This window comes from Notamacropus eugenii, chromosome 7 (genome assembly GCF_028372415.1).
Source record: "Notamacropus eugenii isolate mMacEug1 chromosome 7, mMacEug1.pri_v2, whole genome shotgun sequence".
Classification (NCBI taxonomy): domain Eukaryota; kingdom Metazoa; phylum Chordata; class Mammalia; order Diprotodontia; family Macropodidae; genus Notamacropus; species Notamacropus eugenii.
The window spans coordinates 73,952,131-73,965,161 of NC_092878.1; the positions used below are offsets into that span (position 1 = coordinate 73,952,131).

The window sequence follows — 13,031 nt, forward strand, 5'->3', positions numbered from 1 at the left end:
ATTTATGACATTTAACATGCAGAAATACCATGTTTGTCTGAATTTCCTTTAGAATGGTTCTTTTACTGTTTTATGTGGATTAATCAATATGGTTTTGACCTTTGTTTCTTTTTTCACTTTTTTGCATCATTATCCCTGTCTTTTATCCCACCCTGTCATAACTCTCTTCCCTTAAAATAAAATGTCTTCCACCACCACAAATAAGCAGTCAAAGAAAACAAATGCATACATTGGACATTTTTGAAAATGCACGTCTCATTTGATCTAAAGTCCAACACCTCTCTGACAAGAGAAAGATCATTATTCTTTTGAAGTTATTGTGGCTCACTGCATGGATAAGAATTTGTGTCCCAAAAGTGCATAATTAATATCTATCTAATTATTTAAGGCTTCTTTTATTTCTGTAATGAGTGTTTTATACCCTACTCTTTTAATTCTTATCCAGTTAAACAAACTTCCAAAAATTAATATATTCTGTAGTTATTTTAAATCACATTCAAAAATCCTTTCTCATTGAACTTTACTGACAGTTTCAAGATAATCTAGTAATTATTTATTTATTCATCATTAAACATATTTAATTTGAGAACTGAAAATCTGCACATGTACAAAAAAAAACCTAGACATTTTAGAAAAGTCTACTCAATAATTTGTTGCTTTAATCCTAGCTATTAATATTCTACAATAAGGAAAAACTTTTACAAATATGTTTATGTATGTATGAGTATATATATACATAAATACATAGATATAGATACAAATATATAGATAGATACATAGATATGCACACATGTATGCATATATAAATATATATATTTATACTTACATACACATATAAGTGTGTACACATATACACACACATATTTTCAATTTGTCTGCAGTTAAGTCAGTTAAAATATGTCTGTTAAAATGAGGTATGAAACTGCAAACATTGGTACTGCCAGAAAAACTGAAAATCCATTCAAAAACAAACAAACAAGAAAATTAAAACTTATCTTTCTTGCTTCACATGCAGTAACTGAAAAAAATTCATTTGGAAAAATTCCTTAAAAAAGAAAAATTTTCTCACATATAATTTTCCATTTCAAACTGAGAATGTCTTTAAAATAATGATAAAGTAAATTAATCTTACCAAAATGCCCCCTAGGAAAGAAGAGTTTCAAGGTTTACAGTGTCACACTAATGATGTTTGGTTGCAGTTTTCCATTTTCAAGGGAGAAACATAATTTGGTTGGCAATTTCAACATTTCAATGCTAAAAAGAGCCCAGACTTTTAAAAATGGATGGAAGACATTTAAGAATGGCCCTAGTATGTTCCACAATAGCATTATGGATCAGAGATAGCATCTGGCTGAACAACTAGTTCCTTCAATAAAAGTAGTGTCCAGCTGAGGCAGTATTCTGTACTGCCCCGAGCACTTGGCTAAATGCAGGCTGAGAGCTTTTTTTGTATTTATTTTAAGCATGAAAGTAAAATGGTAGAGAATAGTCTTGAAAAAGAGCTTAACCCATTTTAAGCAAGATATTTTTCCCCATTTAAACAACTTCTCAATAAACTATCTAAGCAATAGACCCAAAAGCACAAGGAACCATCTTAAAGAATTTGATCAAAAACAGCATCAAAATGATACCAAAGAGCGAGGCATATTTCTATCTTTGAGGCCAAATCCACAGACTTTACAGATTGTCCTAGCAACCAAGCAACGTTCAATATAAGAGGGAACTTTTGAGAACTCAATGTGAAGTTCATTCACAACCTTTACCAAAGTAGGAAAATTTATGCTGATAAACTACATGATTTAGAAAAAACTGAATTCCGTAACCAACATATTTTTTAAAGACACAACATGTAAAATAAATTCCTCAGAGTTGATAGATATCTACAAAATGGTGGGGAAGACAAAGCCATGTGTTTAAATAAAGTCTATTGAAACCCACTGCCAGGTTTTACCTTCAAAGTAAGAAAGCAGTACTTGACGGACAAAATCATACCCTCTTGCCATAGCCTAGGAAGAGCTGACTGAAAATGGTTTTCAGTGGTTGATTCACTTGCATAGTGTAAGATTTACCCAGACCATATTGACATGCTGGGCAGTTGTACATGTCTGCTTGGAAGGATTGGTCAAAACAATCCATGCAAACATTATTATGACACACAACCTCTTGGCAGCAAATACACAGGAATGTTTCCTCTACTTTATTCAGGAATTTTGGTCTATCTTTCAGTGTACCTAATACTTGGTTACATGTTTTTTCATTCTTGATGAGCGTCTTGTGCTGAGAGGTGTTTGTATGGTTCCACTTTAGTTTTCTTGGACTATGAGAGGACACAAAGGGCTCCCTACCCTCTGCTGTCCTCTTTTCCTCTTCTCTTTTGCTTGGAGATGTCAATTCCTCATCATCACTCTCATTATTTTCTTTTCTCTTTGTTAGAAACTGCTTCTAAATATTCTTCAGGATACTGCATTGTTAAGCCAAGTTTCTTCATCCTGTTTTTCCTTTGTTCATGAGCCAGATTCATCATCATCTCTCCTGAGGAGGTAATGACACACAAGGAAACCAGATTTTCTTTTTTCAGGCCAATACTTCACTACCTTGTATATTCCATTATATTGATTCCCTTTATATGGGGAATATTTGCTCTTTTTCCCTCCCTTAATGTTTCTCTTTACTTTGACTGGCTTCCTACCTCTCCCATGCTTGGCTTTGGCTCCACTTCAATCATTGACAGATACACTGCAATTTAGAGGAAGAGCTCTGTTTATCACAGGACTGCTCTGCTATCTGTTTGTTGCCAGAAAGATATCTGGCCCTCCTGTCCACATAAGTAAAAGAGTTGCCATGGTCTGCATCATCTTCATAGCCCCCTGCCAGGATGAGAGAGTAGATGTTGCTGTTTCTTCTGCTTGTATACTTGCCACATGGGGCCTATACACACCACACTCACTCGCCCGCACTCTGAACTTCCATATGGTACCAATAGGCATCCCAGAGATTAGTCTATAATGATTAGAAAGTACAATAGTGCACTCCCTTATGCAACCCACACATGCCACACCCTTGTCCCAGTCTCTTTGAGACAAGGATGTAGTAGATAAGTTTTTTGCCTTCTTTTTGCTCTCTTTTAATTTCTGCCTTGGCAAGACCACTTCACTGGCATCATTCTGGCATTCAGGCAGTACTACTTCTCATCATCTGGAACCCAACTCAGATGAGGCTTGAGACAATAGATGGGAAAGGCCATGCTGCACTCATCATACATCAGTTGCTTTTTGGAGTCTTACTTTCCTCTCTACACATAGGAGGCACATATTCTGCAGGTCTTAATTGGAGTGATCTTCACAATGTTTGCAAATGGGACAGCTCTATTTTTTCAAAGGGTTTTCAAAACCAACTGGGATCACACTGACAGGCTCCTCAATCTTGTATACTTTACCCATAAAAGTTATTCTACAGTCATTAAGAAAATCCCCAATATTCCCAAGCATTAAGTTTGCATAGATCACTTTAATTGTCCTAGTTTCCCATTTTCAAAGGATCTCAGCATCACACCAGGAAGCCTCTCTCCTTGGACTTCTCAGGATTATAGTTCACTATCATAATTTGTCCAACTTCCAGAGGATGACATTTCAGTATTATCTCCCTCCCCCAAGCTCTTACATCTTTCAAATCCAACTTCATGACACCATCTTCTGAATAGCCTTCACGTTAAACACGATCGATAACACCTTCTTCAGTCACTTGGCCATCTAGCTCCACTGTCACTAAATTCACTGACTGCTCTCCTTTCTTTCCTTGTAACATTTACCAATATGACTTCAAACCATGCTCCCATATTCCCATCCCAGGCATATACATGTCCATTCATCTTAAGGGAAGCCAAATCGTGGATCAATCCAGTCCTCCTGAGTGTTTGAGCCAGGTTGCTCATCAATTTCCAGGGCTTTTTCTTCATGGTTGGAACTGTTATCAAATTCAATCTGTCCTGAGCTACAACTCAAATCTGTATCAGATAGTTCAGAATGGGATGAAAATATACAGCTAGGCTTTGTTGCATTAGCAGCTACACAATGTCATTCAATACAATGCTAGAGTCAAAAAGAGTGCCCATCTTCCATCTGCTTATCCTGATAAAAAAGCATACATCTCCCTGATTCTACCTTGAACACTTTCTAGATCTTCGACCTCAGCTTTTCTACCTTAAGGTGAGAAAGGGAGTCTCCTCGGTGGATCTCCTTGCCATGTATGGTATGGACCTGGATAAACATGTTGTTATCCACCTGCTGTACTCCCACTTACTCTGGAATCTAGTATTTAAAAAGCCAAACCAAAGCAAAGAAAAAAGAAAAAAAGGAAAAAAAAAGAAAAGCTTATAACTTTAATGAGGTAATTAATTGTCTATTAAAATACAGTTGAATCTCTATGGTCTAATAAATAACATTATACACAAGTAATTTTGTTTCTTACCTGTGATTATTTGTTTCATTTTTAAAAATAAGTTATATAAGTTAGCATTTCTAAAATTAGATAAGACAATAGTGGTGAAACTTTTAATTCTTACCTTATTTCAAATATTTATTTTTTCCACCACAGATAATGCTAACTCTTCCTGTTAAATAGATATGGATTACCAATTAATTAATAGTTAAACAATTCCTATGTATTTTAATGTATTTAATATGAATGGTGGTTGTATTTTGACAAAAGTTCTTAAAAATCTATTGATAAAACTATGTGATTTTTTATTGTTTATGTTATTAATGTGGTCTATAAATATACTTTTCCCCAATATTTAATTATCAACATTATACGTATAAATCCAAATTGGTTATAATTTCTACTCTTTTTTACTGTGATACTTTATATGCTTTGCTAATATTTTTATTCAACATTTTGGCATTAATCTTTATTTGAAATATTGCTGTAAGACTTTTTCTGTGTTTTTTTTTTGATACCTTTATGTGTTTCGTGAAAGGAATTTGGTTGCATTTTTTCTCATGTTTGTAAGCAGTACGTGTAATTTTCAACTTTACTTTGAATATTTGAAGGAATTCATTTGTAAATGTAGTACTATTTTTCCCACTTTAGAAATTTATCATTTGTTCAATTTCTTCTTTTCCAGATTTATAAAAATTTTCTGTGCCTATTTTTTCCATCTTGACATTCTATATTTTTGTAACTATTAGTTCTTTTGATTTAAATTATTTTCTTTTTTAAAAAAAATTCCTCTTGATCAATTTTGAACTATATTCTGTTTTTAAATTCTATTTTATTTTCTTCTACATTAAAAAATCTAATATTTAAAAAAAACAGATTTTTACTTCTTTTCTATTAATGTAGGGTATTTGTTTTCATTTTTTGTTTTTATCCTTGATATTTTGGAATTTATATTTTATTTATGATTATAGTTTTTCATTTTGTTATTAAGGATTTTTTAAGTTAAAAGACCCATTCAATTGATCTGTTGTATTTCTTTTGTTGATTTAATATTTAGAGACACAATTCCATCCAGCAGTTTTTAGGATTGTCTCATTATCATCTCTTTTAATCAAGTTTTCTCTCTTCTCTATGTTTTGTTCTTTTACTCAAAAATTTCATGTGGTTATATTATTTACTTTGCTTTTAAGTTTGAATGCTTATTTTGTTCTTTTTTTTATTAAACTTATAACATTTATTTTCACACAATTTTGGGTTACAAATTTTCTCCCCCTTTTTTCCCCCTCCCGCCCCCAGACCCAAGTTTTCTAATTGCCCCTGTGACCTATCTGCTCTCTCCTCTATCCTCCCTCCCTGCCCTGGTCTCCGTCTTCTCTTTTGTCCTGTAGGGCCGGATAGCTTTCTTGACCCCTTAACCTGTGTTTCTTGTTACCCAGTGGTAAGAACATTACATTTGGTCCTAACACTTTGGGTTCCAACTTCTTTAGCTCCCTCCCTCTCTACCCCTTCCCCTTGGAAGACAGGCAGTTCAATATAGGCCATATCTGTTTAGTTTTGCAAATGATTTCCATACTAGTTGTGTTGTATAAGACTAACTATATTTCCCTCCATCCTGTCCTGTCCCCCATTACTTCTATTTTCTTATGGTCCTTTCCCTCCCCATGAGTGTCGACCTTGTATTGCATTCTCCTCCCCATGCCCTCCCCTCTATCCTCCCCCCCTTCCTGCTTGTGCCCCTGTCCCCCACTCTCCTGTATTATGAGATAGGTTTTCCTATCAGAATGAGTGTGCATTATATTCTTTCCTTTAGTGGAATGTGAAGAGAGTAGATCTCATGTTTTTCTCTTGCCTCCTCTCTTTATCCCACCACTAATAAGTCATTTGCTTGCCTCTTTTATGAGAGATAATTTGCCCCATATAACTTCTCCCTTTCTCCTCCCAATATTTCTCTCTCACTGCTTGATTTCATTTTTTTTTTTTAGTATATGATCCCATCCTCTTCAATTCACTCTGTGCACTCTGTCTCTATGTATGTGTGCATGTGTGCATGTGTGTGTGTGTGTGCTCCCACCCACTACCCAGATACTGAAATGTTTCAATAGTTATAAATATTGTCTTTCCATGTAGGAATGTAAACAGTTCAACTTTAGTAAGTCCCTTATGATTCTCTCCACTGTTCGCCTTCCTATGGTTCTCTTCATTCTTGTGTTAGACAGTCAAATTTTCTTTCCAGCTCTGGTCTTTTCATCAGGAAAATTTGAAAGTCTTCTATTTCATTGAAAGACCATTTTTTCTCCTGAAGTATTATACTCAGTTTTGCTGGGTAGGTGATTCTTGGCTTCAGTCCTAGTTCCTTTGACCTCCAGAATATCCTATTCCATTCCCTTCTATCCCTCAATGTAGAAGGTGCCAGATCCTGTACTATCCTGATTGTATTTCCACAATACTTGAATTGTTTCTTTCTAGCTGCTTGCAATATCTTCTCCTTCACCTGGGAACTCTGGAATTTGGCCACAATGCTCCTAGGAGTTTCTCTTTTTGGATCTCTTTCATGCGGTGTTCTGCGGATTCCTTGAATATTTATTTTGCCTTCTGGTTCTAGAATCTCAGGGCAGTTTTCCTTGATAATTTCGTGGAGGATGATGTCTAGGCTCTTCTTTTGATCATGGTTTTCAGGTAGACCCAGAATTTTTACATTGTCTCTCCTGATTCTATTTTCCAGGTCAGTTGCTTTTCCAATAAGATATTTCACATTATCTTCCATTTTTCGAATCTGCGCGGTGTGTTCTGAGATATCTGTCTTTCTCGAAAAGTCCAAAGCTTCCATCTGTACCATTCCAGATTTGAGAGATCTATTTTCTTCAGTAAGCTTTTGAATCTCCTTTTCCGTTTGGTTAATTCTGCTTTTGAAAGCATTCTTCTCCTCATTGGCCCCTTGCACCTCCCTTGCCAGCTGAGTTAGTCTAGTTCTCAAGGTGCCAATTTCTTCAAGATTTTTTTGGTTCTCCTTTAGCAGGGAGCTGATCTGTTTTTCATGCTTCTCCCTTATCCCTCTCATTTCCCTTCCCAGTCTTTCCTCCATCTCTCTAACTTGATTTTCAAAATTCCTCTTGAGCTCTTCCATGGCCCGAGCCCATTGGGTGGGCTGGGACACAGGATCCTCGATTTCTGTGTCTTTGCCTGATGGCAAGCCTTGTTCCTCCCCATCAGAAAGGAAGGGAGGAAGTGATTTTTCTCCCATAAAGTACCCTTCAATAGTTTTATTTCTTTTTCCTTTTCTTGGCATTTTCTCCACCTAGTGGCCTGACCTCTGAATGTTCTCCTCACACCCACCTCGCCTCCTGGTCCTCCCAGCCAGCGTTTGGGGACTGAGATTCAAATGCTGCTTCCCGCCTTAGGATTTTTGGCGGAGGGAGGGCTGCTATTCAGTGTGAGAATTAAGTTCAGGTACTGAGGTCAGGGGCAGGGCCCCCTCTCTGGCTCAATTCCCTCAGGAGGTTTATGCACAGACCTTCCACAATGGTTCCAGGCTCCGGTCCGTTTGGGGAGCCCCCATCCGCAGCCGCCTCTCAGCCCCCACCTCCCGGGGGGGGGCCCGAGCTATGGGGGCACCACGCTCCTCTCTCAACCCGCCAAAGAGACTCTCTCACCTACCTCCGTCAGTCAACTGTTGGTGGGGTGCCCGTGCAGCTCCTGAAGATCTCGCCCCCGGATCCCTCTCAGAACTTTGTCTCTCGGAGCCGTGGCCGCCATCGCCGCCACAGGTCCGGGCTGGGCACCGTGTCTGCAGCGCGACGGACCTTTTGCGAGAGGTTTGCAGGTCCCTCTATGGGTGGGGGGACCCGCATGGCCGCTGGAGACTCCGTTCCGCAGCCCTCTCGGATCTCTTTCCCACGGTGTCGCTGCCACGGCAGGGCTGCTCTCTTCTTCCCGCCCCGGCGCCCAGTCCGCGGTGCGAAGGTCCCCCTGTGAGAGGTTTGCAGGTCTCTCCAGAACAGAAATCTCCCTCGCTCCAATATTCTGTGGTCTCTGGGTGCAGAATTCGCCCTAGGTTAGTCCCCTCTACCTTTCTGTGGTTTGTGGGTTCGGAGCTATGTGTATGTGCGTCTTTCTACTTCGCCATCTTGGCTCCACCCCTCTGAATGCTTATTTTGAATGGTTTGAAATGGTCAAAATTTCATTTTGTTGTGGTGAGCAAATGGCATTTCTCTTTTTCTTCATTTGCTTATAAGGTGTGTATGCCCAACACATGCAGAATGTTTGGAAAAATAAAAAAGACAGTGCTTAGTGGAGAAATATATATATACACACATACATATATATGTATATATATATTTAAATTTTTGTTCACATTAATACTTGGAGAACTTTTATATAAAAACTTTCAAATATAATTTTTGTCCAATAACTTCTTTTACAAAAATTATTTCTTTGTTAACTTTTTCTCAATGAGGAGGAAATGATTAGATGTCAGGGAGTAATTAACCATGGATAACACTTGAACGACATAATGATAACGTGAGAGAACTGATACCTATAAAATCTTTACTTCTAGGGAAGATGATTATTTCATTTTCTGCTCACTAAAAATATTCTAAATAGAAGCTGTTAGTGTGATTACATCACTAAGTAAATATCTCCTATGTTTCTCTTGATGACTATGTTGTTTTTTTTTTTTTTAATTTAGTAAAAACATTCAGGCATCAAGTCTTTTTGAAAGCCTTATCTGAAGATTTTACCCAAAACCTACACTTTAGTTTTCCATTTTCTGTCTGTCTTAGTGAAGCACCTGCCTAAACATTCAAAAGTGATGGAAAGAGAATAGAAAATAGCAGGTAAGTGTTCCTTCTCCTGGATTCTTCATACACACATTTTTTCTCTTGGATTCTTCACTTTTCTGAAAATTTGTTATCCTGGACTTTTTGGAAATTCTATTTTTATTTATGATTATAGTTTTTTTTTTTTTACTTCATTATTAATCTTTTTTTTTTAAGTTACAAGAACCATCTATTGATTTCTTCTTACTCTTTTAGTGATGAAATATTTAGAGACAGAATTCCCATCCAATAGGTTTTAGTGGTTGTCGCATTTTCATCTTATTTTTTCAGTCAAATTTTCTCTCTTCTCTATGTTTTGTACTTTTACACACACATTTTATTTAGTTATATTATAAAGTTTATTTTTTAAGTTTGAATGCTGATTTTAAATGTTTCTATAGGCTTGGTACTAATATACCAAAACACTCTTCATGACAACTGTAAGAAAGAAATGTCTTTCTGTGTTGTTCATTTTTCAATTGTTTTCAACTCTCTGTGACCACATTTGGGATTTTCTTGGGAAAGAAAGTGGAGTGGTTTACCCTTTCCTTCTCCAGCTCATTTTACAGATGAGAAAAGTGAAGCAAACAGAGTGGAGTGATTTATCCAGAATCACGCAGCTAGTAAATGGATTAAGCTGCATTTAAACTTATGAAGGTTCTTCCTGACTCCATCCACTGCACCATCTAGGTATCACAATGTTTTCAGCAGATTCACATATACATATACATATACATATATATATATATATATATATATATATATACATACACACACACATATACACATATATATGCGTGTGTATGTATATATATGTATGAATATATGTACATATATATGTACATGCATGTGTATGTGTATATGTGTATATATGTATATGTGTGTATATATGTATGTATGTGTCTATGTATATATGTATATATGAATATATATTGGTATATATACATATATATGTATATATTCATATATACATATATATGCTTTAGCTTGTTTTACAAATTTACTAAATCACAGGGGAAAAGAAAGATGGGATAAGCATTTATTAAGCACCTACCATGTGCCAGTCTCCTGCTAAGTACTTTACAACATTATTTCATTTGATCTTCACAACAAACGTGGGAGGCAAGTGTTATTATTATTCTCATTTTATAGTTAAGGAAACTTCGGCAGATAGAGATTAAATGATTTACCCAGAGGTATCACAGCCAATAAGTGAGGTCAAATTAAAACTCAGTCTTCCTAACTGCTACCATATAAATGTTTCAAGTGTTTCAGTAACAGCAAAATTCAATAAAGAAATTCTTTATTATGAAATTAGGACTGCTTGAAGTTTCAGAAAATATGAAATATATGTTACCTATTGTCCTCAGACTTTGCACAGCCTTCTCTCACTCAAATCAAAGTCAACTGCAAGTCATGTCATCATCCTGATGTCATGGTCCTCTTTGAGATGAAGGATAAACACAAGTGACTAATTTTAGAATACAGATTTGTTTCTGCTGTTTATATTTCAATATTTTATTAATCACATTCTTTTAATACACAGGTAGATGAACAAGAATATTTCTGCCTTAAAGGAGCATAACTTTTCAGCCTTCTGAATCTCTCTAAACTACTTTAAACTTCTCTTTTTAGTGGCTTTCTCTTATCAGAGATGCTTCCCCTTCTATAATTGGTGAATTCCTCTTCTGAAACTCCATTTGAAGAAGTTTGCACATATGCACATCAGCCATTTTCACTTCTACTACTGTTCAGCTCCTGACTTTTGGAACTTCTTTTTGATCTTTCCCCAATGTGGACCTCCAATATCCAGTTCCTTCTGATAACTTCCCCTATTAGAATGTAAGCTCCTTAAGGTCATCTCTCCTGTTGTATCCCCAGAGCTTAGAAAAGTGATTGAAACATAATAAGCACTTCACAAATTCATTTCTAATTTAACATAATCTCTTCTGAAATGAATATGGTGAGATAGCCAACTGTTATAGTTTTATTATTTATATATCTTTTATTATTTATATATCCCCATAATTCAATAAACTCTTTTCCTATTAGTAGTTAGATATTATAATTTGATTAATATATAAGAATTTTTACTATATAATTTACTTTTCCTTTAATTATCCTGTACTTTCTCTTGTTTATCTTTTAATTATGTCTTTTTGGCTTTTTCACTTACTTTTTCTGAAAGCATAATTACCACCTTGGCTTTTTTGAGTTTCCCTAAGATATCTGAGGTTCTACTCCAGTCAATCATCCAATCTCAGTTTGTATCCTGATGTTTCAAGTACTAATTTTTTAAAAAACACAGTGTTACATTCTCTTCTATAAGACATTTTACAGGTGATAAAATGAGGATGCGTAGATATTAAGTCATTTGTCCAAATCACTGAGTTAATAAAAACAAAAGCTCAGAATGGAATATAAGTCTTATGATTCTATACTACTATTACTTACAACCTCATTCATTCAGAAGCCCTTGGAGAAATCAATTAGTCATCTCATAAAATAAAAATAGCATTTCCCTCCCTTTCCCACTCTATTTTAGCTAAAAGTTGTTTTAACGACAGCAGTGAAAAAAGTAACACTCCATAACCCTTCCTGAGTAATGAGGCAAAATCAGAGCTAATATTTAAAGGCTTCTTTTCAACAGTCTGAGACATTACACTCTTGATCTTGAGCACCAAGTAAGTGAGATAGGACAAAAACTATAGAGAAAGGAAAGTGTATAAATTTCTGTTTCCTTATGAATTTGATCTTCAGCACACATTAATATTATTTGAGTAAAAATGTTGAGAATACCAATAATAATATATATCCTCATTAAAGTTTTTTTTAATTAGTTTTTTGTTGTTCTTGTTTTCATTATTATTATTGAATTTAGGGCTTTAATGGGGTTAGAAAAATTCCTGGTATGGACATTCTAGCTATTGATGAATATTGATGTTAAAACAAAGTCTCAGAAAGATGCCCTGGACAATGAAAGATTAAAGAACTTGCCAAAGGTCAAATATCCAGCGCATACCAGACATTGGATTTACACCCCAAAATTCCTGATTCCAAATACAGTACTCTATTCATGATATTATGTTGTTTTTCAAATATAGAGACCCAATTGCTTGAGTGCTATTATATAAATGTTGTTATTTTTTGAGAAGTTTGAGAAAAGTCTATCAATGTTAGCCTAGGTCTAAGCATCAGCAAACTCTAATATATTTTGATCATGTGATTTTGAAGAGTTTCAAGTATTGATTATATTGTATTATTGTTATGAATATTATATACAATCCAAAATGATGAATGACCTTTAAACAATATTTTTCTTTGTCAATTCTTTAAGTTTTTATATTTGAGAGGCAACAAAATATAAGAAGATATTAATCATTAATATTAATCAATGTAATATGATAGTATAACAATAGCAAATATATATAAATCCTAATATAGCCAGGCACTGTGCAAATTACTACAATTATTTCCTTTTATCCTTACAAGAATTCTTGGAGAAGATGATAGATTATTATCCTTTTTCCATTTAAGGAAACTGAGAGAAATTAAGGTTAAATAAGTTTTCCAAAGTCACACAGCTAATGAGTGTCAGGGATTAAATTTAAACACTGGTCTTTTTGACTGTAGGCCCAGTGTTCTATCAATTGTATCACCAAGCTGCTTCATAAATTCTGATTTCTTCATGTGATAATGTACGCAAAATTCAATATACATGTTTATTTTTATAACATATATGCATGGATGTATATGTATTTTATATGTGTATATATG

At 35.1% G+C, this 13,031-nt stretch overlaps 1 pseudogene; it reads right to left on the reverse strand.

The window, feature by feature from the left end:
• Nucleotides 1-1,986: 1,986 nt before the first annotated feature.
• LOC140514686 (E3 ubiquitin-protein ligase UHRF1 pseudogene) lies at nt 1,987-4,268 on the reverse strand (annotated as a pseudogene).
• Between the last annotated feature and the right edge of the window lie 8,763 nt (nt 4,269-13,031).